The 22756-nt window shown below is 42.7% G+C and overlaps 1 long non-coding RNA gene across 1 annotated transcript in view; it reads left to right on the forward strand.

Annotated features, from left to right (window-relative positions):
• LOC133375125 (uncharacterized) overlaps positions 1-21054 on the forward strand; it is a 53174-nt gene extending 32120 nt beyond the window's left edge. Inside the window, exon 3 of the long non-coding RNA XR_009760078.1 lies at positions 20660-21054. This is a non-coding gene — a long non-coding RNA (uncharacterized LOC133375125). The remainder of the gene's footprint in view (positions 1-20659) is intronic.
• The last annotated feature ends 1702 nt before the right edge of the window (positions 21055-22756 follow it).

Consider the following 22756-nt stretch of genomic DNA (forward strand, 5'->3'; position numbering starts at 1 on the left):
CAGAGGCAAAGGGTACCAGTTCAGAACAGTGATCCGGTTAAGGGCCCGGTAATCATTGCAAAGCCAGTGCTCTCCACACTTCTTCTTTACAAGCAACATCAGGGCAGCAGCTGGCAAGGTAGAGGGTTGGATAAAACCTCAGCACAGGTTCTTATCAATGAATAATTGATTATTCAGATCAGGAATAAATCCTCCCCATGGGAATCTTGGCCCCAGGTATTATTTATTTATTTATTTAATTTATTTTAATAATTTATACCCCACCCTAGTTCATAGAATTCAGAGCTGTGAACAGTAACAATATCTAATACAATCTAAAATAACAATAATAAGAGTACAGTAACAACATTAAAAATCAATTAACTATTAAATGTTTAAAAGCTAAACGAAACAAAAAAGTTTTTAACTGACGGCGAAAGTCCATGAGTGAAGAAGAACGTCGGATCTCTGGTGGCAGATTATTCCATAGGATGGGCGCTATGGTCGAGAAAGCTTTATTTCTAGTATTGGCACGGCGGATTATAAAGGTGGATGGGATAATGAGAGAGTGTTCAAAAGGTATTCTTGTCGGTTGCTGAGGTTTAAATTCCAGAATACGATTTGATAAATATATTGGTGCTAAACCATTTAGAGCTTTAAAAGTTAATACTAAGATTTTAAACTGATGACGGAATGAGATCGGAAGCCAGTGAAGTTGATAAAGCAGAGGTGTGGTGTGTGTCTGTGGGCTTGCTCTGGTCAGCATTCTTGCCGTCGCTCTCTGTATCAGCTTAAGCGGGCGAAGTGATCTTGCAGACAGTCCAATATATAGGGAGTTGCAATAGTCCAGTCTTGAGGTCACAAGAGCCTGTGTCACTTGCTTCAAGTCCGACATCTCTAAAAAAGGACGGAGTTGACGGACTAGTTTTAATTGAGAGAAAGCACTTCTGGATACTGTTGCAATTTGAGGTTCAAGGGACACAGCGGAATCTAAGATAATACCCAAACTCCGAACTTGGGATTTCAGAAGGAGTGGGACCCCATCTAAGGTAACTAGGTTTTTAATTTCATGAGACGGTTTTTGTCCAGTTAACAGAACCTCCGTCTTCTCTGGATTAAGTTTTAATTTATTCCTATTAGTCCAGTTTTGTATGGCAACCAGGCATTGGTTTAGGGGACGAACCGCCTCTATGGTATCTGGAGGGAAAGAATAGTAGAGTTGGGTGTCATCTGCGTATTGATGGTAGTGTATTCCGAATTTGTGGATAATCCTTCCTAGGGGCTCCATATAAATATTGAATAACATTGGGGATAATACGGAGCCTTGGGGGACACCGTATCGTACTGGCCAAACCTTGGATGAGAAATTTTCAAGGACAACTCTTTGTAGCCTGCCCTCCAGAAAGGAGCGGAGCCATTGTAGTACAGTTCCTCGGCATCCTATACTAAAGAGGCGGTCTAAGAGAATGGTATGATCAATAGTGTTGAATGCGGCTGACAGGTCTAGCAAAATTAAGTAAGTTAGATTTCCTCTATCCAATTCAAGTCGTAGATCATCTACCAGTGCTGTTAGCAATGTTTCGGTCCCATGTTTTGGTCGAAAGCCTGATTGGAAGGGATCATAGCAATCATTAGTATCTATAAATGTTTGAAGTTGTGTGGCTACAGCTCGTTCAATAACCTTACTGACAAAAGATAAGTTAGATACTGGACGGAAATTGGTAAGAAGTGTGGGGTCAAGGGAAGGCTTCTTCAATAAAGGAACTACAATTGCTTCTTTCAATGTCTTGGGAACATGGCCTTGTTGGAGTGAGGCATTAATTATCACACAGAGCCAGTTCGCAAGTTGAGCTTTTGATGTTTTTATAAGCCATGAAGGGCAGACATCAAGTGAGCAGTTTGTCGGTCTCATTTTAGTGAGAAGTTGGGGAATATCAACCGGTAAGATAAGTTGAAAGTTCGTAAATTGGGATGGGAGAACAGTTTCAGATGGAGTGTCATTGGATTCTGCCAGTTTGGCTACATCAATTTCTGATGAAATATCATTATGTTCTGCTATTTTAATAGAGTCCAAGGTGGAGCGAATCTGATCCATCTTAGTTTCAAAGAATGTGGCAAACTCCTGGCAACGGGATTGAGAGTGGGCTATATCAGAAGCCGGCTGTTTAGGACGAAGGAGGCTGTTAACTATCTGAAAAAGTTGTTTTGGTTGATTTCCGGCTGAATTGATTGCAGTTGAATAGTATGCTTTTTGGGCAGCGTGTCTGGCCAAAGTATAGATTTTCACAAATTCCTTGGTTTGGGCTCGATCAGATGGACTCCTGGTTTTTTGCTAATGGCGTTCTAGCTTTCGATAAGTACGCTTCATTTCTAACAATTCTTTGGAGAACCAGGGGACTGATTTAGATCTTGTAATTTTTAATGGGCGAAGGGGAGCCATTGAATCCATAATTTCAGTCATAATGTTGTTCCAAGAGGAGATCAAAGTGTCGATTGGAGTTCCAATAGGGGGGCATGAATATTCCTTAAACTTTGATGCGAATAGGTCGGGATCTAACAATCTCTTAGGGCGATATAATTTAGTTGAAATTCTAGTTTTGTGGGGTACAGGTGACACAAGAAGGTTAAAGCTAATTAATCAACTCGATCGGGCAGTCATATGGGCAATAAGGGGGTAGCCGATCTGCAGCCCGCTTCCCAAACACCTCACAGAACTCCCTGTACTTGTTTGGCAGTTTGTCCAGTTCAGGGCCCTCTTCTGAGGTACTCATGGCCCGCTTCATCTGGACCTGACAAACCACTTGGCATGGTGGGGAAGGGAAGGATATCTTGCCCGGATCATGCATGGATCATGTTGCTTGAGCCACGCCAGATCAAGCACTAACAGAAAGTGGGGGACCACCACCAGGTCAAATTGGATCTGTTCCTGGTATCCTGCCAAGGTCATCTCTAAAAGCATGGTTTCCTGCACCACTGGTCCCAAGGTCAGGAGCCGCCCATCAATGTTTTCCACTAGTACAGGCTGGGCGGTAGGCTGTCGTGGGATGTTGTACAGGGTGTCAAAGGAAATGTCCATAAAATTGCTAGTGGAGCCTGAATCCAGCATAGCTTCCACTTGCAGGATCCCCTGTTCAGGGATCTTCAGGGTGACCAACACAGTCAGGTGCTGGGCCGGAGGGGGGCTGAGTTGACAGGCCCTCTTGACGGTGACATCACCCCAGTCTAGGGGCCTGTTGTGGGTGACGTGCTGCCATTTCCCGGGGTTGCCGGTGGTGGCCTCTTGACTGGACACTGGGCTGTAAAATGGCCCGGGCCCCACAGTACAGACAGAGGCCACATTGCCTGCGCTGCTACTTCTCCAGGGAAAGGCGTGGTTAAGCCCCGCCCAGCTGCATGAGCTCCTCGGGTGGTGTTGGGTCCATGGGCCAGGGACCTGGGTTGACTGGTGTGGAGACAGGGCCTCTGTGGCCTGGCCAGAGGCAGGCTGAGGCTCGCCTGCTTTCCAATCTCGTATCAATTTGGAGGCACAAGCGAACCAAGGCTTTCAAGGTGGTAGGGTGTTCCACTTGAGCCAACTCATCCAGTAGTTCATCTGACAGCCCCTCCTGAAATTGATCCATGAAGGCTGCTTCGTTCCAAGCTAGGTCCTGTTGCAGCAGATGGAAGTCATTTACATAGTCTATGAGAGGGCGTTGGCCTTGTCTTAACTGGTGTATGCAACGGTTTGTGGTGGCAGCTCGCACAAAGGTGGCTTGGAGCTCCTGGGTGAAGGCAGTGAGATCAGTCAGCACCGGGCTGTGCTCCAACAGCAGGGGAGTGGCCCACTTTGCTGCTGCTCCAGTCAGCAGGCTAATTAAAAATCCCACCTTCATCCTGTCATCTGGGAAGACTTCAGGTTTCAAGTCTATATAGAGCTGGGTCTGTGCCAAGAAAAGCTGGTCGGCTGCTCCAGAGAACTTTTCCGGGGCAGCCACCGGGCATTTCACTTTGATGGCCAGTGTGGGAGGTGCAGCTGCTCCCCCCTGAGCTTGTAAGGCTTGCACAGCTGCGGTTAACTGGTCGACCTGGGAACACAGGACAAGATTTTTCTGCAAAAGGTGCTCCATAGCTGAACACTTTCAGCCCTAGCTGCTCTTACTTTGCAGGTCTGGCTAGAGTCAATCTGTCAAACGTGGGGGTGCACAGAAGTGAGCCGCTAATTAACAGATACCAGCCGCAGGCCTGACCATAAATCTACCAGGCAGCGCGTTACTGTTTGGGAAGTGCCGAAGGGGAATGCAGAGAATCAAGTCCTTAAGGTAGTCCAATGTTCATAAACCAAGATATTCTGATCAAGCCGGGCAGGGTCCAAGGGTAAGGGGCAACAGGAGAGCTGGAGTAATGTCTGCAGCAAGGCATGATGTTGACTATAGCAAGGAGTCTCCCTTTCCTTCCAGTCTTTATACTCTTCAGGCTTACAAGGCCCAGGTGCTTACAATCAGCCTGTGTTCTTGCGAGCTCTCCTACTCCTTAATCACTCTGATGCCTTTGTTGCTGCAACACCTGTTGGTGTCTTCTCTCTGCTGGGGAAGGGGCAGCCTCCTGGTTACTGAGAGGCGGGCTCCCTCAGGGGCTTGTCCCTGGTCTGGTGAATGGTCCTAGGCTGTCTCCCTGCATGTCCCCACTCCTGGGTCTGCAGTCTGCCATTCCTCTTCCTCCTTGGATGAGTCCTCTGAGGGGGGCATGATAGGTAGTGAGGAGCTGGCGGAAATGTAGTTAGTGGCTATCTGGGGAGAATAGACTGGTAAATGTCCTAGCCTAGCTAGGTAAATAGCCTAGCCAGGACCTTTGGAGAATGGTGCAGAGATATGAATTATGGAGACTAGGCAGACACACCTGTTGACCTAGAGGAAATACCTGCCTCAGTTGCCTTCTGGGACTGCTGGTGCTTGAAGGGGTATGGTCCCTCTCTTCTTCTGTCCTGTGTTCTTAGTTTGTGATTAAACTTGACTTCCGGGAAGGGTGACTTCGCTTGTGCCTGCTTTTGAGTCGGGCTCCCGCCTCAAAAGAAGCTTATTCAGATATAAATCAGTCAGAACATTTTTATTTTGACTGATGAAATTTCTCCCGGGCAGGGAGAAACGTAGAGATCAACCTCAAAAGCCTGTTTTTGTTGGGAGGACTGGATTTCATTAATTTATGAGAAAAGGTCCAGCCAGCAATGCCGGACGGACTTCCGAACAAGCTCTATCTGTTTAATGCCATACGTTTATCTTTTCTTCAAAGAGAAAACAGACTAACAGGCAAGCACCCTTCTTTCTATTATTTTTTTTACTCGGTTTAAATTGTTGCAGCAAAAAGAGATTTGTCAATTTAATCAGCTTTAAAGAGCTTCTGGGTGAGTTATTACTCTTCTCTGTTATTCACGAAATTAACAGCTTATCTCTGTTTCTATTGCAAAAAGCTGTCCTGGAAGTGCATTCTAAAGATATACACAGAAGAGGGATTTCTATTCCGAGGAACATTATATTGTCTGGGACTATTCTCTTTTTGGTCTATTTTATTTTGACGAATCTGCTTCTTCACGACGCCGCTAACTGTTTTGATGCTGGGAACTAAATTTGTTTTGTATTCTTGAACATAGACAGATAAGGCAGGCTGCTCTGTTTATACTGTGATGTCATCAAGCCTGGAATATTAACCCAATTGTTGCTGAAATAAGAAGTGGTTCTTTATTTTTGTTTTGTTTTGTTTTCGTGGTTTTAAAAAATGGCAATCAAGAAAATGGCTGAGAATCTGGAAGTAATTATGTTTCAGAAAATAATGGATGAGATTGAGATAACGAAACAAACCCTGCGACAGGGCAGTAAGGAGTTGAAAATTGAACTGAGCAAAATGACGCAGGAGTTTAAAGAAATAGGGGATCCTGTGAGAGAGGAGAAGGAGATCAGAGATGAGAAAAGAAAAAATAAAGGGAAGATACAAGCCCTGGAGATTGGAACAAATGTGGAATTGGAAAAAGATCTGGAGTTTATGGATATTAGAAATAAAATCTACTGTTTGGAATTTAACGTTATCTCTGAAGAAATTAATGAAGATATTAGAGATAAAGTTATCAATGGCTTGGATAATCTTCTGGACTGGAATGACGTGATGGAGCTTGATATAGAGAAAATCTATGGAATTAACAGCAGCCATGTGACAATGGAAAAACTCTCAAGAGATGAGCCAGTGCATTTTGCAAAAAAGAAGAACAGAGATATGACTTTACAACAATATTTCAGCAACTTATTCAGAATGGATGGCAAGAAAATATTTGGGATAGAGGAAATTCCCATCAGACTCTTATTATATGACTATGGCTATGACAGCAAGATTATTATGGAATACTGATAATGGAAGATTGGACACTGAAATTACTGGACTTAACAGGACTATTGAAGATGGAAGATGGAATTAATAGGGATAATGGAATAATGGCTATTGAAATTATTGGACCTAACAGATTTTGATGAGATGGATTAATCGATATGTTTATTTGGACTATGGTTATGAGAATAAGATTATTATTATTATTAACGAGATGGATTAATCGACATGTTTATTTGGAGAAAAATTGATAGATATATTTCTTAAAGAATTGAAACCTCTCTTTGACTTTTTGTGGAAAGAATAAAGTAATGTTTATGAGATTTGATGATTAATTAAGATAACTACTGGAGGAAAGTGATTTTATAACATAATTTAAGAGACAGGATTGTTATATATTGTAGACCTATAACTGATCTGATCTGCGACAAATGGGAAGTCAACATTTTATTTTTTTGTTTAATCATTTTTGTTTTGTTTTGTTTTTTGTCTTTGAATGTTTTATGATTTTGTTTTGTATGTTTTATGAAAATTTGAATAAAAATTATTGTAAAAAAAAAAAGTTTGTGATTAAACTTAAAATCTCTTAAATTCAGGCACTTTAATTCAGTACTTTTGTTAAATCCTCACTCTGTGAAGAATACATGCTTGTGTGACTAGGCAAAAAATCCATGTTGCCTCAGCATGCTGTGTGACTGTGTCCTAAAAGGAGCAGAAGATCTCATGCTCCTAACCAGGACCAGTGTTATCCAGTGGATAAAGCACTGGTCTTAACTTCTGACAGGTATGGGTTCAAATACTATATATTACGGACCCTAAACATAGGGCAGCTCCAGAGTTTCTACAGCAATGCTCTTGGTTCCAGGCACATGACACAGCAATCTTGCTGAAAGTTCTGGGTCTGGTCAGTGTCTCAAGGGTGGCAACCTTATGTTATTTTCTTCATTTTCATGAAGAAAAACACTTTAAATGAAATAAACATGTTCCCAGTTCCATGCACATGGGTGCTTAACAATACATATGTCTTTTTTCATGCTTTATATGTTTGCTGCAAAAAACCCTCTGCTTTACTGCTGTGAAAACAGCAGACACGTTTATTGCATAATGTGGGGAATTGCTTTTCTTGGCCTAACTGGCACATAAAAGTAAACCAGTCAGAAATAAACCATGGCCTTTCCATGATCAGCAATGTGCTGGTGCACATCGATCAATTGCTTTGCCGTTCCTCCATGTGAACCAGTGCTCATGTCTTATTTCTCTCTAAACAAACCATAAGAGGTCTAAGTCAGTAGGGTTTGTTCATGGCTTACTGCTTGTGGTTTGCTTGGGAAAAACAAACCATGAGCGCTGGTTCACATGTAATACTAAGCCAAGCCTTGTGGTTTGTTTCTTCTGGAGTCAGGCAGGATAGAGCAGGGTCAGCCCAAGACTTATTTATTTATTTATTCAACTTATTAGTCGCTTATCTGGCTGAATTGTCAGCCACTCTAAGCGACGTACAAAGCAGAACATGCAAACATCAAAACATTAAGAGACTAACAAAAACTAACAATAACGGAAAAGCTAAAAAAACAGGAACAGCAAACCAAAAACATTCATCTTCCTGGTAAAGGACAGTCCCCAAACAAATGTCACTAAGAGCAGGGGTGGGGGGCAAGGCAGGTGGAAATGCTTGCCCCTTGAAGGTCCCAGCACAGTCTCATCCCTGCAGCAGCACGACTCAGCCTGCAGCTCCTCCTGATAAGGCCCAGGCAGAGGGGTGGGGCAAGGCAGGTGGAAATGCTTGCCCCTTGATGGTCCCAGCACAGTCTCATCCCTGCAGCAGCACGACTCAGCCTGCAGCTCCTCCTGATAAGGCCTGATAAGACTTGAGGTGAAAGGCAAGAAGATACCCTCTCCTCATTCCATATATAAAACCAACTGGATTGTCAGTTGAATTTTAGTTTAGTACTGATGACTGGTATCACTAGAAGCTAAAATGATGAAATGGAAGTTATACTTTGGAAACATAATGAGAAGACATGATTCACTAGAAAAGACAATGCTGGGAAAAACAGAAGGGAGTAGAAAAAGAGGAAGGCCAAAGAAGAGATGGATTGATTCCATAAAGAAAGCCACAGACCTGAACTTACAAGATCTGAACAGGGTGATTCATGACAGATGCTATTGGAGGTTGCTGATTCATACGGTCGCCATAAGTTGTGATTGACTTGAAGGCACATAACAACAACAACTGATGGCTGGATAATGTCCTCCACTGCACCTGAGACAGCAGGCTAGTTTAGGGGGCCAGGGCAGGCTATGTAGCATGTACAGCTCTGTTCTCCAACAGAGGTGAATAGTCAGGTAATTAAGAGAAGCAGCTAGGTGGTTGCTGTGCTGCCCCCGGCAGCGGCTGACTAATGCGATTAGCTCATTGTGCCTAATGGTAGAGCTGGTCCTGGCAGAGTGAATGCAATTGAGCAGTATGCACACTGCTCATTTACAGCAAGCCATGTTTTATTTCTGATCATGGCTTACGGTTATGAGCAAACGAGGCCATTGTGTGATCTTTGGCAAGCTGTATACTCTCAGTCTTCCCTTCCCTTCCCTATTGGGAATAATAACAGCAATCTGACACATGCATTTGTTGTGAAGGCAACAGCACTAAAGACTGAAAAGCATTTTGCATGTCTTAATTTACTTATATAAAAATGTATATCTCTCATTTCATCATGCCTAAGCAGCTTGCAAAACATTAAAACATTAAATGCTATAGAGGAATAATTAGCACTAATTAGCCTCCTGCCAATGAAGAAGACTTTAAAGGAAAGATTTGGCAAGCTATACATTTCTTTTGGAAGAATATTCTATTTTTGGTGTGCATGGCAAATAAAATACTTTAAAGGACCCAGTTTGCATACATAATTGTGTGGCAGCAAGGCTCTAAAACTACAAGAAGCAATTTAATCACACTGAAGGCTTTTTAATACAGCAAACATTCTCGTGCATTATCAAATATTCCATGAAAAAAACTCATGAAATGTTATCAAAGAATCAGCCTGAATAAAGTGCCTAACCTTGCATCAAGTTTCTCCTGAATGCATAAGCTATGATTATTCTTACATTAATCAAGATTGTTTAAATTCAGTGTCTTGACAACCACTGAAGGGAGGGAGAAAGGATCCTAGAAAGAATTAGGACACATCATTTATTTATTTATTTATTTAATTATACTTGTATACCGCCTCATAGCCGAAGCTCTCTGGGCTGTTTACAGTAACTAAAAACATTAAAACAAATACAATTTAAAACAGATCTTATAAAAACAATTTAAAACACAATTTAAAAATTTAAAACAGTATAAAACGCATGCTAAAATGCCTGGCAGAAGAGGAAAGTCTTGACCGGGCGCCAAAAAGATAACAGTGTTGGTGCCAGGTGCACTTCGTCAGGAAAATCATTCCATAATTTGGGGGCCACCACTGAGAAGGCCCTCTCCCTTGTTGCCACCCTCCAAGCTTCCCTTGGAGTAGGCACCCGGAGGAGGACCTTTGATTTTGAATGGGTGGGTTTGTATCGGGAGAGGCGTTCCATCAGGTATTGTGGTCCCAAGCCGTGTAAGGCTTTATAGGTCAAAACCAGCACCTTGAATTGAGCTCGGAAACATACAGGCAGCCAATGCAAGTGGGCCAGAATCGGTTTTATATGTTCGGACCATCTGGTCCCTGTTACCAATCTGGCCGCTGAATTTTGCACAAGCTGCAGTTTCCAAACCGTCTTCAAAGGCAGCCCCATGTAGAGTGCATTGCAGTAATCTAATTTAGAGGTTACCAGAGCATGGACAACTGAAGCCAGGTTATCCCTGTCCAGATAGGGAGGTAGTTGGGCCACCAACCGAAGTTGGTAGAAGGCACTCTATGCCACTGAGGCTACCTGAGCCTCAAGTGACAGAGATGATTCTAGGAGAACCCCCAAGCTACGAACCTGCTCTTTCAGGGGGAGTGCAACCCCATCCAAGACAGGTTGGACATCCACCATCCGGTCAGAAGAACCACCCACTAGCAGCATCTCAGTCTTGTCTAGATTGAGCCTCAGTTGATTAGCCCTCATCCAGTCCATTGTCGCAGCCAGGCACCGGTTCAGCACATTGACAGCCTCACCTGAAGAAGATGAAAAGGAGAAATAGAGCTGTGTGTCATCAGCATACTGATGGCAACGCACTCCAAAGCTCCGGATGACCGCACCCAACGGTTTCATGTAGATGTTGAACAGCATGGGGGACAGAACTGACCCATGTGGAACCCCATACTGGAGAGTCCAGGGTGCTGAGGAATGTTCCCCAAGCACCACCTTCTGGAGGCAATCTGCCAAGTAGGAGCGGAACCACTGCAATGCAGTACCTCCCACTCCCAACTCAGCCAATCTCCCCAGAAGGATACCATGGTCGATGGTATCAGCAGAGTCACACTCCCCCTGTCTCTCTCCTGACAAAGGTCATCATACAGGGCGACCAAGGCTGTTTCTGTGCCAAAACCAGGCCTGAAACCTGACTGAAATGGATCCAGATAATTGGTCTCATCCAAGAGTGTTTGGAGCTGGCCCGCAACCACTCGTTCAAGGACCTTGCCCAGGAATGGAACATTTGCTACCGGCCTATAGTTATTAAGGTTTTCTGGGTCCAGGGAGGGTCTCTTCAGGAGTGGTCTCACTACTGCCTCTTTCAGGCAGCCAGGGACCACCCCCTCTCACAGAGAGGCATTAATCACCTCCCTGGCCCAGCCAGGTGTTCCATCCCTGCTAGCTTTTATTAGCCAAGAAGGGCAAGGATCCAGCACAGAAGTGGTTGAACGAACCTGTCCAAGCACCTTGTCAACGTCCTCAAGCTGCACCAACTGAAACTCATCCAAGAAATCGGGACAAGGCTGTGCTCTGAATACCTCAATTGATTCATTTGTAGCAAAACTGGAGGTTATGGTGATTACAGGCTAAAGAGGATAGCATCCTTAGGCAGTTGTCCACCCAACTGGAGGAAAAACAAATGTGGAGCAATAGAGCACTGGTTCTCAAATTTTACATCTTCAGGAAGGCCTTTCCATGCTGACTTGTTTTGTCAAGGAATACTTCCATGGTTACAATGGAACTTTTTGCATGTTGTAGAAGTGTTGCCAAGAAGTGTAATGTTGCCCTTTAGCAGTTATAATGTTATATTTATAGTGTTGAAAAGTTTTTTTGTGTTTGCTGTGATATTTGTTGTTATGTTACTCTTTTATTACTGTGACTTTATTATTTTTATTATTATTAAATTATTTTTGTAATTACTGTTTACTTTGTTGTAAGGTGCTTTGAGCACATTTTTTGTGGAAAGCAGCATATAAATAAAAAGGATGATGATGATGATGATTCCAGGGTGTCCACAGTTGATTTGGGACATTGGCTAGGGTGTTGTGGACCTCATATTTGCCTTGTACCCTAGAACACAAAAGCAGAAGTGGCTTGCTGAGTTGGGCAGATCTGCTATGCTAGCTTCCCAGCAGGTGGATCGCTGTTGCAGACCAGGGGGGGAAAGGAGGTGGGGAGGTTGGCATGGTACAAGCACACTGGCAGAGCCAATCCAACACTCCTGCCAATGTGTTTTCACTGTGCTGATCTGCCCACCATCTCAACTCTTCCCTTCCTAGTACATAAGGGAGACCTACCTGCTAGCAATCAAGCATATCGACTCTGCCCAACAAACGTCTGCTATGCAGATCTTAGGGATAGCGGTATGCAAGCTGTCTTTCAGTGAACAATGCACACCACCATTGGTTTTCTCATAAAGGAATACCTGACTGAAAAGCTTCTAAGGAATTCCAGGCTTTCCTGGGACAAAGTGAAAGTCACTACTCTAGAATACTGTAGATCAGGTGTGGGGAACCTTTTCAGCCCCACGGGCCCAGATACTTTTCTACACAAGTCCCACAGGCCAAGTTTGGCAGGTGGGCAGGCCAGCCCCATTGTCAATTGCCTGACATCAATTGACAACAAAACCTTTGAAGTGTGTTTTGAAGCAGTTCCAACAGAAACCACTTCAAAACACACTTCAAAGTGAAGGCCACATGTTTATATGCCTCCCATCTTACAGCACATCTGACATCAGGGATGGAGCAGGTAGGTGTGATTTGGGCCATATTAGGACCCTTACTAAGCCGAATTAGGCCCATGGGTCAATGGTTCCCCACTCCTACTGTAGATCTATCTGCTGGGCCAAGTTCAAGGTGCTGGTTTTGGTGTACAAAGCCCTATGCAGATTGGGACCAGGATATCTGAAAGATCGTCTTACCCCTTATATACCCAGTCAGTCACTGTGCTCTGCAGGTGAGAGCTTCCTGCAGATACTGTCTTATCAGGAGGTCCATTCCACACAACATAGGAAGTGGACCTTCAGTGTTGTGGCACCTAACCTTTGGAATTCCTCTTTCTAATTATTAGACAGACACCATCTCTGTTATATTTTTGGTGCCTACGGAAGACCCTCCTCTTTCAGCAAGCCTTTTAAGTAGAGAACTTATCTTAGTTTGCATCTGTTTTATTTTATTTCTTTCTTTCTTTATTTATTTGGTTGCATTTATATACCGCCCATAGCAAGTAGCTCTCAGGGCGGTAAACAGCATAGAATAAAATACATATATTGTAATAATAAAATCACAAAACATATATGACATAAAGAAAAACAAAATACAGTTAAACAGAATATAAAAAATAAAAGCTTAGTATACAAGATTAAAAAGCTAAAAAGATTAGAGTAATTAAAATGCCTGGGAGCATAAGAAGGTCTTTACCTGGTGCCGAAAAGATAATAGTGTAGGCGCCAGGCGTACCTCTTCAGGGAGGCTATTCCACAACTCAGGGGCCACCACAGAAAAGGCCCTAGACCTAGTAACCACCCTCCGGGCTTCACAATGAGTTGGTACCTGGAGGAGAGCCTTAGATGACGAACGAAGTGAGCGGGTAGGTTCATAGTGGGAGAGGCGTTCCACCAGGTATTGCGGTCCTACGCCATGTAAGGCTTTATAGGTCATAACCAACACCTTGAATCTCGCCCGGAAGCAAATAGGTAGCCAGTGCAGGCGAGCCAGTACAGGAGTTATGTGTGAAGACCGACTGGTCCTCGTCAATAGTCTAGCTGCCGCATTCTGCACTGGCTGAAGCTTCCAAACTGTCTTCAAGGGCAGCCCTATGTAGAGCGCATTACAGTAATCCAATCTCGAAGTTACCAGAGCATGGACAACTGAGGCGAGGTCGTCGCCATCCAGATAGGGGCGTAGTTGGGCTACCAAACGGAGATGGTAAAACGCATTCCGTGCCACCGAGGCCACTTGAGCCTCAAGAGACAAGGAAGGGTCAAAAAGAACCCCCAAACTATGGACCTGTTCTTTCAGGGGGAGTGTAACCCCATCCAGAACAGGATGCACATCCACCATCTGAGCGGGGAAGGCGTTCACCAACAGTGTCTCAGTCTTGTCTGGATTGAGTCTCAGTTTATTAGCTCTCATCCAGTCCATTATCGCAGTCAGAGCAACGGTTCAGCACATCGACAGACTCACCTGAAGAAGATGAAAAGGAGAAATAGAGTTGCGTGTCATCAGCATACTGATGACAACGCACTCCAAAACTCCTGATGACCGCACCCAGAGGCTTCATGTAGATGTTAAAAAGCATGGGGGACAAAACAGATCCCTGAGGGACTCCACAATGGAGAGTCCAGGGTGTTGAGTAATGTTCCCCAAGCACTACCTTCTGGCGATGATCCGTGAAGAAGGAGCGGAACCACTGCCAAGCAGTACCCCCAACTCCCAACTCCGCGAGTCTCCCCAGAAGGATACCATGGTCGATGGTATCAAACGCCGCTGAGAGATCAAGGAGAATCAACAAAGTCACACTCCCCCTGTCCCTCTCCCGACAAAGGTCATCATACAGGGCGACCAAGGCTGTTTCAGTGCCAAAACCGGGCCTAAAACCGGATTGAAACGGATCCAGATAATCGGTTTCATCCAAGAGCACCTGGAGCTGGTTAGCAACCACCCGCTCCAAAACCTTGCCCCAAAAGGGGATATTCGCCACCGGTCTGTAGTTGTTCAAATTATCCGGGTCCAGGGAAGGTTTCTTTAAAAGAGGTCTCACTATTGCCTCCTTGAGGCTACTAGGGACTACTCCCTCTCTCAAGGAGGCGTTAACCACTTCCTTGGCCCAGCCGGTGGTTCCAGCCCTGCTAGCTTTCACTAGCCAAGATGGGCAAGGGTCCAGAACAGACGTGGTTGCCCGGACCATTCCAAGCACCTTGTCCACTTCCTTGAGCTGCACCAACTGAAACTCATCCAATAATAAAGAACAAGGCAGTGCTCCAGACAATTCACTGGATTCATCTGTCACAACATCAGAGTCTAAGTCCCTACGGATGCAAGCAATCTTATTTTGAAAGTGTCCAGCAATTTCGTTGCAGCGGGCTTCAGATGTTTCTATAATATCGGGAGGGCCAGAGTGTAAAAGCCCCCGCACGACTTTAAAAAGCTCCGCTGGGCAGCATAAAGATGACCTAATAGAGGCAGCAAAGTGAAGTTTTTTTGCTGTCCTTACCGCTTTCATATACAACTTATTGGTGGCACTTACCAAAGCATGGTTACATTCGTTGGGAGTTCGCCTCCATCTGCACTCCAGCCTCCTCCTCTCTTGTTTCATCACTCTCAGCTCCGGGGTATACCACGGAGCTGTATGAGCTCTACATAGGAGGGGGCGCGCAGGAGCGATCGTGTCAATAGCCCGAGTCATCTCCGTATTCCACAGTGCGACCAGGGCCTCGACAGGAGCACCAGTCTTATCAGCCGGAAAATCTCCCAGAGCCCTCTGAAAACCAAGAAGATCCATCAGACTGCGGGAGCGGACCAACCTAATAGGTCCTCCACCTTTGCAGAGGGGAAGAGCTACTGTAAGCCTAAATCTCAACAAGCGGTGATCTGTCCATGACAATGGGGTAGATGAAAAACATCCCACCTCCAGATCACCATCTCCATGACCAGTGGCGAAGATCAAATCAAGAGTATGTCCCGGCACATGCGTTGGGCCAGTAGAAAATTGAGACAGCCCCATTGTTGTCATGGAGGCAATGAAGTCCTGAGCTGCACCAGATAAGACAGCCTCAGCATGGACATTGAAATCCCCCAGTACCAAAAGTCTAGGGGATCTCAATAGTACCTCCGAGACTATCTCCGTCAGCTCAGCTAAGGAAGCTGTTGGGCAGCAAGGTGGACGGTACACCAACAGTATTCCTAGTCTGTCTCCCTGGCCCAATACAAGGTAGAGACACTCTAGACCAGTCGCCACCTGGACAGGGTGCTTAGTGAGAGGAAAAGTACTCCTATAGACCACAGCAACTCCCCCTCCCCGGCCCTCAGATCTACCACAGTGCTGAACCGCATACCCGGGTGGGCAAAGCTGGGAAAGAGCAACTCTTTTAGATGCTTTTAAAGATGTTTTTAAAGATTGTTTTAAAAATGTTTTTAAAATGTTTTATTTTAAAAATGTTTTTAAGATGTTTTGTTTTTGAGATGTCTTAGGATGTTTTTAGTGTTTTGTTCTTTGTTTGCCACCCTGGGCTCCTTCTGGGAAGAAGGGCGGGATAGAAGTTTTAATAATAATAACAAGTATGCAAGTGTAAGGCAGACAGTGGCCTCATTTGCATGTCACTTCAAAACATAGTTCTTCCTTCATGGCTTAGCTCCTGACAGCAGCTGTGGGGGGCAGAATGAAGCACTTGAGATTTCAGCAGCATGCACTAGCTCACTGTGTATTCATTTTTAAACAATAGTTTAGTTTAACTATTAGCTATGGTTTAAACTAAGTGATATGTAAACCAGGCCTCTGATTGCACAGCAGTGGTTTCTAAGCAAGCCCCAATGTAGAAACAAAACAAATTAAGAATCGGAGTTCCCTGGCTGAGAATCAAGGTCCCCTAAGAAAGCTGTGCAAAAATCATAGCATTCAACATTAATTTTGTGCTAGAGATAGAAACAAGCAGGAAATTACTACATAATACCAAGTGCATAAGTTTTCTTGGCTAGCAAAAATGCTGCATCTTGTCTAAACAATACAACATCAATTGCTCATCATCATTTGCAGGATAGGACTTCTGCTTATAAGGGGGGCATTCTGCGCATATGGAGAAAGATGTAAATTGTAAATAAAAGCAGCTATTTTTGACAGGGCTCATTGAATTAAGATGCAAATGTAGCCTGTAGATCGTGTTCCGTTAAGCATATAGGATACTGTGTCTGACAGAATGCCACTGATTATCCAGGATTGCCACCAACATTCCTTTCACATAAATTGAATTTTAAGAAATGCGCAGGAAATATTCCAAGGTTTCAAATTATTGAATGCCATGCTAGGAAATGGCAGAGGCTGCAACATTTGAATGCAGTATTCAATATCTTAGAGCATTTCAAATCATTAAGTAGTCTCTCCCTTATTTGGGAGTCATTGTAAAGATCAATCTCATTGTCAGTTAATTGCTACACTGTTTGGTGCCTGTACTCACACCATATGGAAAGCCCTATTTTAATATGCAAATAAATGCTATAAATAAGTCAAAGCTGTTGTTAAATGGGGTCTCAAGCTGCAGCCAAGGCAGTATAAAGAAAGTGTGAGAAAAGGAAGCAATTTGGTTCAAGATCAGCTGCTTTAAATACACAGTTTCTCTTCTGCAAATAGAATTGCACTAAGGACTCAGAACAGAAACATTGGCTGATGATTAACAGTAACAAAAACCAAAAAGTTGCATTTTCATCGGAAGCAGCTTCAAAAGCACAAGTGCCAATGCAGCAGCAGGAGAAGGCATCAGTCCTGTTACATCATTGTTTTTCACAGAGCATAAGGAGGTGTTTATGTGCTAGAGCAAAGGGAGGGGCCCCTTCCTTGATACTTTAGGTCCTTCAGAGATGCAGAGACAATGTAAGCCAGCCTTACAAAGGGGACAATTTGTGCCTTCCTGAGCCAGCATAGGTATTCCAGAGTTTGTCCAGTGTCTGCTGTGGTAAATACATAAAAGGGTGAAGGACAGACATGTGCCCCTGAACACCTGACAGTTCACCAGAAGCTGTGACTGTCTTCAGATATACATAGGTGTGCGTTGTTTGTAAGTAAGTAATAACAAAACCCAAGCAAGATGTCAGATTATTTAGTGAGACATTACAGCTTCCACCATCATCAGTAACACTGAGCTGATGGATTTCAAAAGAGATGCTGGGAACCCAAGTGAATACAAAGAATGCTGAGGATGTCTTGAGAAGGTAAAATCTGCCGTACAGAGGTATAAGAGTGTTCTGAGGACATGCCAGATTTCAGGTGGGTAGCTCCAGGGTTTTATATATATATATATAGTGGTTAGTGATTGGAATTGTTGTTGTTGTTATTAACTCATTGGCTAATACACCTACAGAGTTTGGCTGGCTGGCTAATAATAATAATAAAAGTGTAACCACATAAGCTGGCTACTAATTATTATTTGTGGTTAGCAACTGGAAAAAAATGATGATGATAACACTGAATTCAGAAAGCTGTGGCTAAATATGCCCACAAGGTTTAATAATAATTCTTAGCAATGAGAAAATTATTTATTTAATTTATTTATATCCCATCCTTCCTCCCAGAAGGAGCCAGGATGGCAAACAAAAACAGTTAAAGCACTTTAAACATCTTAAAAACAAAAGACTTTAAAACATATTAATATATGTTTAAAACATATTAAAACAAAATATCTTTAAAAAACAACTTTAAAAACATCTTAAAAAGCCATTCCAGCACAGATGCAGACTGGAATAAGACAATTAAAAAAAATGTAAATAAGGATGGGAGTGGGATTGATTGGGAATGAACAGAAAACATACCCAAGCTGAACAAATGCCACTCAACCCCCACCAAAAAAATTCTAAGAGATGGAAGTTATAAAAGATTTCTGCATTTTAAAACTTCACCCCTTCCAAGCACTGTGGTTGGAGAGCGTCAGGTGGGGTGCTGGCATTCTAGCCTTCCACCCTCACTCCCCACTAGGGTTGCAGGTTCATGGCCTGAGACTGATCCTGTATCTTTAGGAGAAGAGAAAGTCAGCCAAGTGCAGGTGTTCTTGCAACACTGTAATGGGAAAAACCACAAGGTGGAATTCTCTCTTTTCCTGTACAACTTTTAAAGATACAAAAGACCTCTTGGAGGCTGGTCCTGTCAACCAAGAGGTCTTCTGTATCTTTAAAAGTTGTGCAGGGGGGAGGGATAATTCCACCTTGTGGTTTTTCCCATTATAGTGACCTTCTCTTCTCCTAAAGATACAGGATCAGTCTCAGACCCTAAGCTTAGCAACCCTACTCCCCACCCTGGTGTTCTCCCTGTATGGTGTTGTAATTGCTCCATTTCAAACACCCTATCTGGGTTCATTACAGACTGTATGGGACTATAGATCTGCACAAACCTGTACAAATTGACTCGGGACTATACAATCAGCAGCTGGACAGGATACAAACTGGCCTGAATCAGCCTGATTTGGTTTGTGATTTGTACAAATCTGGTGCACAGCCCTAGTGGAATATTCTGAAAGTTTAACAGAGGTTAAATTTATAAAGCATACTAGACAGTTACACCAAAGTCAATTCAGCCATATTGCTTTGTGGGTGGGATGGGGAACCTCAATGAGTTGGAGCCCTTGTATTAAATTCCCTTGAAACAACATCTTTTGGAGCCTTGTAGGGCTTGGATGGTGCAGTGCTTGCTGGAGTTTCCTGCTATTAAAAGTCTCACTCTCACCCAAGTAAGACTTTCAGATATCAACCCAGAGATCATGCCTGTACCTTTAAAAGTGCCACAGCAATGAAAGAAAATTCAGCTGCTGCTCTCCTGTTCCATTCCTCTACTTTCACACACTTTCCTCCCCAGCTTCTTAGCAACAGAACTTTAATTTAGATGCCTGGTTCCCTGAGCAAGAGAACCAGAAGGGGAAAAAGGCAGGACAAGCAGTAGTTGCATCTTAGTTCACTTTTTCAGTTTAAAAGGAAAGGCACAAGTGTCAGGTTGACCGTTGGCAACACAACTATCCTTTGAAATTTGCACTTCTCTGGATTTTTCAGAGCAGTTCTCTGATAAAAAAATGTGTATATTAGAAGAAAGCGAAAACAATGATGTTAGGATGATATTAGGCAAAACTGCTTGCAAAAATGTGTACATTAAGAGATCCGCACTAAAATGCCACCAAATCTTTATGACTTTTATTATTGTTGTTGTTGTTGTTATATAGTAAACTGATGTGGAAATGTAGTGAATTGAACTTCAGATTGTAAAAATTAGTAGCACAAAGAAAATGAAATAGACAACTTTGTCCACTTCTGTAAGTGAGTGGGGAGGAAAAAAGCATACACAAGGGAGCACAGCACAATTTAGTGGGGCCTGGCAACTTCAGGAAATAGACATTCTTTTTGCTGTAAGAAAAATACCTAGTCCTGCTAATACAGCTACTGTTGGAAAAGGGTGGAGGGGTTCCAGTTATTAAAAATGAATTCTGTTGATGTTCACAGACCCTTTCTTCCAGCAAATCTCTTTTAAGATTTGGACGCTCATATATAAGAGGATGACAGTGTATATTACTTAACTTACCTCAACATGTGGAAGAACTCTTGCACATTATGTTGAGCAGGGTCACAGACTGGTGCCCGAAAGTCCTATCGTGACAGCACCATTGGCCAACATTATCAACTGTTTTCAGTGATTCAAACGTTCTCATCTCTTAAGGAAATGTAGCTTGAGAGTATTCTAGCTATTTTTTTCTTCTCTCCAACAGATTGGTTTTTGGCAAACATTTGAAAAATGCTCCTGCCAAACTCTCTCATTGGCAGATGGTGACAGCTGGGTTGTGGCTGACTTTGAAAAAGTGCTGAAAGAGCTCTTCTCAAGGGCTCATTGTGTTCTCCCAATGAGTGTTCCTTGCTTGGGACTTCTCATTGTATCAATGCATAATTTACTCATGCAATTGGCTAAAAAGGGGTGGAGACGGGGAGAGTGGAGAAGGCCTTGATTTGTTATAACTTGGGAGTTAATGTGAAGTTTTCTAAATTCACCCTATGGGAACAGAAAAATTTTAATATCCCAGAAAAAGCTTTTTAGAACATATATCTAACTTTCAAAAGATCAGTCATGCGTACCTCAGCATATTGATTATCTTTCAGCATATATATAATATAAATTTGTACTTTATATTTAAATTGTGTGGCTCAAATATGATCATACCAAAATTAAACTGGAATGCTTTTGATGATTCTCCAAGATGTCACTTCCGCAGGTTAGCATCAGCCCCATGCTGACACAGACACTCCAGACAGCAGCCTGGATATGACATCTAAGATGAGGACATGGCCTAGCACTTTTCCAAGAAGATTGCTCTTCTCCTTCCCTATGTAACCCCTAAACAATATGGAAACACCAGTGCAATTGCACTTAAACTCATGCCTTTAATGTATGTATCATAGTATGAGAGTAATTGTCTATGTAAATACATTTTTCATATGTGTAAAGATACCAACCAAGTTATTGGTGCCAAGAATTGTCATGCACTATTTCAGCATAGAAGCAATATCATTAGGAAGGTCTACCACAGCAGCCTTCTTCTAAGAACTTGGTTTGCACACTGAACTGTCTGATGACTTTGAGGACCAAATTCTGAGTTGGATAAGTAAACAGAAGTGTAACAAACCCACAAGCAATTTGCTGAATGTGTTACTCAGTTTCATCCATCCTGTTTGCATGTGGGAATACAGATGCATTTAGTAAGAGATGTGAACTACTGAATTCCAAAAACTAACTGAATAGAACTTTGTTTAGTTGTATGGAACAATATAGGAAGAGCAACAAGTTTGATAATGTGAGCAATATCCACAAATGAGTACATGTTTCCAAGAACCTTGGACATTGTTATCATTATCAATTTCATGTATTAATCACTTCCTATGAGCCATTTCAAAGTGACTTACAACAATACAATAAAAACATGTATCAAACATGCATATTAAAAATAAATTTAAACCCCCAATAACATCAAATAATTAAAAACCAACAATAACACATATAATAAAAACAATATCTAATCCAGTAGAGATACCAACTGCATAAGCAACACAAGTGGGGAGTAAATCATTTTAGGGATGACATTTATTTATGTATTTAAACAAAATTTATATACTGCTTGATTTTAAATAGAACCTCTAAGAGGTTTCCAAAAAATAAAACAAACATTAAATTTATCAATACCAGACAAAGCCTGCACGCACGCATGCACACATCAAAAAAACCCAGGAAATGTAATTTTTTAAGGTTGCTGGGAATTGTAACTCTATGAGGAGTGAATTTCATCTCCCAGAATTCTTTTGGGTGAAAACATGCTTTAAATGTGCTTTAAATATATGGTGTGTATGCAACCAAAGTGGAAACAGATATTTAAAAAATTCAAAATATAACTAAAATCAACAGTTAAGCTAAAAACAGATTTGAACACATCAACTTCTGCATGTCTGGATAGGCTTGCCTGAACAAAGATGTTTTTAGCAGGCACCAAAAAGAGTTCTGTGAAGCCTGATGTTAGTAGGCAGGGAGTTCCAAAGTGTAGGTGCTGTCATGCTAAAGGATTGATTTCTTACAGATGGGGAACAAATATTATGTGACAGGTGTCAGGTAACAGTAACAGTTCTGCAGATTAAAGTGGTCAAGTGGGCATATTTGGAGTAAGAGAATCCTCATATAAACCAGTCCCAACCTATTAAGGGCTTCATGATGCAAGTGTATCCCCAAGGTCTTTTACAAGGTTGCAAAAGTTGTTGGGTGTCCTTTTTAAACCAGGGTAGAGAACATTTGGCTCTCCAGATGTTGTTGAACTACAACTCCTGTCAGCCCCAGCAAGCATAGCCAATGGCCAGGGATGATGGGAGTTGTAGTTCAGCAACATCTGGAGTGCCAAAGATCCCCACACACATTTGGGTTGTATACTATAGTTGCTTGGGACTGTAAAATATTGTGGACTAACCCTCTTAAAAACACAGAAGTGGAATACACTTAGGAAGATTTTAAATCTTATGGTTAGAAATCTTTGTTTAATATACTCACCCTAAAGCTTTAACCCCCGAGAAGTAAGGCTAGCCTTTGACTGCAGACAGCTTGTCATAACACACTGGAGGGATATGAAATCTCCTGTTTAATCCTGAGGGAGAGAAAAGAGGATTTAACCTTGAAAAAACTAAACACTACAACGTCAAGATAAAAAATGGTTAACTGTTTCGCTGCTGATCCAGAGAAGTAAAGCCTGAAAGCATGCTGTTCTACTGCTGAAGCAAAGCAGGTTGGGATCCGTGGCCTGAATGGGAGCAAAACCTCTTGGGAGCTGCTCCTG

This window comes from Rhineura floridana, chromosome 1 (genome assembly GCF_030035675.1).
Source record: "Rhineura floridana isolate rRhiFlo1 chromosome 1, rRhiFlo1.hap2, whole genome shotgun sequence".
NCBI classification, from domain to species: Eukaryota; Metazoa; Chordata; class Lepidosauria; order Squamata; family Rhineuridae; genus Rhineura; species Rhineura floridana.